The sequence below is a fragment of the Eleginops maclovinus genome, chromosome 15, assembly GCF_036324505.1.
Source record: "Eleginops maclovinus isolate JMC-PN-2008 ecotype Puerto Natales chromosome 15, JC_Emac_rtc_rv5, whole genome shotgun sequence".
In the NCBI taxonomy this organism is placed as follows: domain Eukaryota; kingdom Metazoa; phylum Chordata; class Actinopteri; order Perciformes; family Eleginopidae; genus Eleginops; species Eleginops maclovinus.
This window is the reverse complement of record NC_086363.1, coordinates 20,226,613-20,232,612: the sequence shown is the minus strand read 5'-3', so window position 1 is coordinate 20,232,612 and position 6,000 is coordinate 20,226,613.

Here is a 6,000-nt window from a genome sequence, read left to right as displayed (position 1 = left end):
TTCCTCTGGAGTTACAATATCATGTCATTATGAAACGATGAATACATTTTCATGACAAAACTGAAATATTGTACATTTAAACTCTTTCACACGCGTGTTTCTACCTAGCTCTCCATTCCAGAAAAACAAGCTGTTCACACTGAAATATTCCCACACAAGACTTTATATAAATAACTTAAAGGTCTCCTATTATGCTATATTTGAACAATATATTGTAGGGCCATATCTATACAAAACATGTCTGAAGTGTTTTGCTCAAAATACCAAACAGATCCCCCATTGTAGCATGCCTCATCCCCCTCTATTTCAGCCCTGTTCCTGAAGTGCTGATTCTGTGACTGTAGCTTTAAATGAACAAGCTGCTGCTGGCCACGCCCCTTTGGAGCTGCTGCTGGCCACGCCCCTTTGGAGCTGCTGCTGACCACGCCCCTTTGGAGCTGCTGCTGGCCGCGCCCCTTTGCAGCGTCATGATCTCTCCTCTGAAGAGAGTTTTCTACCGGGGAGAAACTCAGCTAAACGCTGCCGTGATTAAACGCCATATTATGTTCCAAACCACATCCAGCATTATTTCTGAAACACTTCTCAGGGTTTACCACTAGAACAGAGACATTATATGTATTATATAAACAACAACTCTAAGTCCCTCCTGCAGACATCCTGCTGAACACACACACACACACAGGTGATGGGGATGGGATTCAGCTCATAACTGTATTCACCCTATTACGCCCCGCCCATTTTTAACGGCTTTTTTCTTCCGCTTTGTGTATGATCTTCCGGTCAGCTAGTTCCGGTTAGCTAGTGTAAGTGTGAACTTAGTTCACACTTACACTAAACACACTTAACGTAGTGTACTTGTTGAAGTAGGTTCAGACGAAGCTTTCATGAGAGTCATTAAGACCTGATCCCACGGATGAATATGAGAGCTGTTAGAGAGATCACGGGTTAGGTCATCAGCCAAAGAGGTGAAAGCATCCAGATGCAACCCAGTGTAAAGTAGGCTCAGGTTGTCATTTCGCACAAGCTCTTGATATTTTGCAGTGCTCGCTGAGCACTGGGTTGCCTGGTCACACAGCAGAGGTTGGTGAAGTAAAGGTCTTGCAGCATAGTTGTGATCGGTCATGCATTGATCCTCCCACTGCGTTCCGATGTCGCGATGTCCATCACCCTCCGGCTCGAGCTCAGGCTCAGCCTCAGCAGCATTGCTGGTTGATGCCTCTATGAAAATAATGACTCAGTTAAAACTAAGATGTATCCGTGTTGTCATGGCTTAACTAAGGTTAACACTATTTTGAAAACATTTACTCCTAAACTACAATCGTTTAAAACTGTGTTGACAAGCAGTCGATAACAGAATGTTACCACAGCTACTAACTCGCGTTATGGCAAAGTATGTTCTGAGAACTTACCTGATTGCCTAACAAGCTGTCGTCGCGGACGTCGCACCGGAGCTTCATACCCAAGCCATTTCTCGGGATACGGGTGTTGGGTAGTAGGTCTACCATCCACAAAATGAAACGAACAGACATAGGGTCTTTTTGGAGGTTTTTTTAAGTGAAGTGCCCTCAGCCAAAGACGCCGGTCTTCCTCAACGCTAGGAGGCGGATATAGATGAAACGATGGCCCACAGCAATCAATTCGCTTCTTCCCGTGAGTAAAACACTCTTGCTGAAGAGACAATCTTCTTTTTCTCCAATTGTTATGGCAACCACGGACTGCACAAATTATACTCGTCATTTTACCTGACTTCTTTTTGCCCTTGCTTTTAATGTTAGCGAACGCCTCAGCTGTTCCACCGGAAGTACTAGCACAAAATAAACAAGATGGCTCCGCCCTTGTAACCATGGAGAATAGGGTGAATATGGGGGACGATAGGTTGGGATGTGTCAAGTCGGCGACATTGCCAGGAGTTCAATGTAAAGCCAGCCCACATTTCGGTTATGAAGTCATAACAGAAGCAAATCTGGATCAGCTCGCTTGTACCCCTGTTTTTACAGATGTGGGTAAGGAGGAAAAGAGAGAGGGTTGTATTTTCTGACACTTTGTGAGTCTACACACTGGGGACACATTTATGTATAGAAGACAGCAAAAAGTGCATTTTGCATAACAGGAGACCTTTAATACAATTTTCCGATACATTTCCACAATGTTCCCTAACACAAAACAATGCATTTTATTTATGCTGATCAAAAACAAATGATACGTCATGTTATATGATAATATAATCTATGTAATGAATGATAACATATTGATTATTATGTTTTATCAATGCGCCATAAGACATTTATTGCAGTTCAAAGGAGGTCAGGCTTTAGGCTATCTTGTCGAGTTGAAGTGAAAGCAAAGATGAATGTTATGAACATAATTCTCAGAAAATACATCATTCTTTTATGACAAAGTAAAATGTGAAACTTGACTGCAAAATGAATTAACAGCAGCGGGGCTTCCATCTCCAATAGCTGTAAACTGCATATTTGTGGAGACACATTTTCTGAAGGAAACACTCTCTGCACTGTATATATGAGGCACAGCGGGCTGTCTGTCCAGGGAGAGCATGTTGGGCGGATGTGACCTGCATACATATATTTTGAAAACATGTCTTCACCGCGGAGGGGGGGGGGGGGGGGGGGGGTGCTAATCTGAAAAAAGAACGCAGATGAAAATCTAGAAATACCACCAAACCCTGACAAGGAATTGAAGAAGCAATCAACACATTTACATCTCTGTACCCGCTGTATCACATGGTGCACTAAAGTTTGGACTGTGAGACACTGCGGCACGGAGACTAATGGGATTATCGTGAATGTCATGTGGCGATGTGGCAGCTACACTGATGACTAGCCCAAGGGTGTGCAAAAAACAATTATTGTGCAAAAGCACCAAGGGGAAAAGAGGGAGCAGTTTAAAAAATAACGCTTTTCTGCCTCATCTTCATAAACCTGCACGCAGAGAGAGGCTTCGGAGCCGATGTGTCACAGGACGTCAGTCACGTTTCAGCAGCTCTGACAGGTCCGACATTTTGCCTCCAGCCAGGGAAATGTCGAGCAGCAGCAGCTACTGTAAAGTTGATGAGCTGTTTAAATGACTTATTATGATTTCAGATGCTTTATCTATTGTGTCAAGGGAACAGGATTTCAATTTAACGGCAAATATAACTTTACAGCAGCTCTAACCTATGAAGTGCATTTCTCACACTCCCTTTGTTATATGGAGGCTATCATTAAACGGAGCGCTGCAGATGAGGAATAAGTGCTGCTCTTGTTATTTAGAATCCCCTGATGCCGCGATAGGCTACGTCAGGAAATAAAGCGTCTCCGTCTCGTCCCGCGGTCAGAGTGGCAGTTTCAATTTCACATGTTGAATCCCACATGCGGGAAGATGTGAAGCAAAATTGTTTAGAGATTTAATTATCTGATAGCATTGTATGAAGTATGACTTTTCCAATTATTGTAAATTCTTGTGTGGTGCCCTGTCTGGTGGATCCTGACTGTGGTCAAGGTTTCTCTGCCTTTCTGAGCATGCTTTGGATCACAAGCCGATCTATCTTTGTCTCTTCCTGTGTCTTGTCTACATCCTCGTTTTTATCCTGTTAGCAACAAATCATACTGTCACTTTTTTATTGCTTTTATCTTTTGATTCCACATGTACTGTTCCCCTCAGGTCTTTCTTGGAATAAGACAGAACTATGTCTCTCTGACATCAGTCAAACAGACCTGTTGTAACTAGAAGCTACAGCGCTTGCAATCTTTTTCCAAAAGGTTTGTTATGATCTGAGGCCATTTAGGGCTCTGATCCTGCCACCCACCATCACACAACAATCAATCACATCTTAGTAGCATCCAAAAGTAAAAACAAAAGAGTCAAATAATTGAGTACATGAATCTGTGTTTCCGGGGCTGCCAACTTTTGAGTTCAGCTTGGAGTGAGGGGGGGGGGGGGGGGGGGGGGGGGGGACGACGACTTTCATGTGTTCCCTTAAAGGTATTGAATAAATAATGGTCCTTTTCTTCCCTGCAGCTGTCCCTGACTGTAGAAAACATCATATAAGAGACAGCTTAAATATATTTATCAACTATAACCAAAAAAGGTTTTTAGGTATTCATAAAGATTTTATAAATACCTGAAAATCTGTTTTCGAGATAAATGGCCATTGCACTCATTTTCCGTGGATTAGTTAACTGTAGCTGTCCAGGTTGCGGTGACAGTGCTACGGACCAGCGGGTGTCAGGTGACACAAACAAGAAGTGAACGTGTCAGAACGTGTCATTTCTGCTGTTCCTTCACTTTATTGTTATATTTATATATATGTATTTATTTGGGACGAAAACTTAGCATGAAAAAAGGCATGTCTGGCATGAGTGCGTGAGATATGTGTTGATTGCGAGAGTGAGCCCTGGTGTTTCTGTCTTCTCCAAAACAAACTGCAAATATTAGCATGCCTTGCTAACTAACTTTCATTTGACAGCTGCTAGAATCCCTGCCTGAAGTCAAGGACCCATTGTTTCAAAAATCAATATTATTTGGAATGGTAATCTGCCATGATAGTTAGCTTCATGAAGTGCCACAAATTAATTATTAAAAATAAATAACTAATTGGGGAAGGCCTATGCCAGCGGGGTCCAAACTTTTTTCGCTAGGGCCACATACAGAAAAAAACATACAAAGGGCTGGTCCCCTAAATAGAGGTGAGGTATATTGCCTCAATCAAATGTAGCTCAATTATGCTTAATACTTGAATATGCTTTAAGAAAAAAATCAGCCTACATCACAGCTCTCCGCAGGGTTTCCTTTATTTTGTTTTTAAACTCATCCCGTAAAACAGAAGCCTCAGATAACTGATAATAAGGGGAAACAGGAAGGGTATATTTTAAGCTTGTTACGTAAGTTATTGGGCTTTTTTTTCAACTAAGATTGACTGAATATATTTGAAAAACAACACTTATAAACACATGAACGAATACTGTGTAATATATTTTTACATACTATATATTTATGGAGTACAAAGTAAGAAAAGCACACGTTTCACGTGTACGCCAACGGGCTACAGTTGCCCACCGGGCCGTAGTTTAGACACCCCTGGTCAAAGCTAATAGTTAATTACTCATTTTGGAAACCCACCCAAAGAACTGACCTGCATTTCAACCAAGGATCCAGGGGTTACATTAAGGAGCTGTCTTGATAAAGTTTACTGATCACTGACTTTTAAACATAAACTCTGCCAATTCCATTTCCCTGTTGTATACAGAAGCAAAACTGGCCATACAATATCAAAACACCTGGTGTTTTTTGGTCTACTGGATTGAATGTTCATGGTTCATAAGGATTCCGTTTCAGCATTGCAAGACCTTTGTTTTCACACTGTAATCACTGATTACCCAGGATGCAATGATGTCCTTTTGCAAAACAGATAGCCGTGATAGCAGAAGGAGAAGAGAATTCTGTCTGAAATAGGAGGTCAATGACTCTTACATGCATGTGTACTCACACATCCTATCTACAGAGTGAGCCAGACTTCATTTCAGGTATCCGACCATAAGAGTAGACGAAATGTATTAATCCAAGATAAAAAGAAGTATTAGGTTCAGTTTTATTGTTTGGTTGCAACACGTTTCATTGCATCATGGAATCTTAGCTCTGCTGCCAGCTGGGCAGATCATTTAAGGACAAGGTTTGCCTGTCAATGCCGGATTAATCAAAGTGATATGAAGTTAAAGAAACACATTTCGTGAAGCATATTTCTCATTTTGTAAAAACAGACCCGGTAGAATATTATTCTTTGCTGCATTGGTGTCTCAAACTGTCTCTTACTTCCCTGACATCCCATAACAGCCTTTAATAAACCTATTACTTCATCCTGAGGGAAATGCTCAGTGGTAAAATGGACAGATTTATGCAAGAAACATGGAAGGTTAAGGTTTTCACACTATTTTACACTGGATGTGTTTGGTGACAGCAGCTGTAATGGATTGGAAGGTGTGAATCCATATGGATTTACTAAAG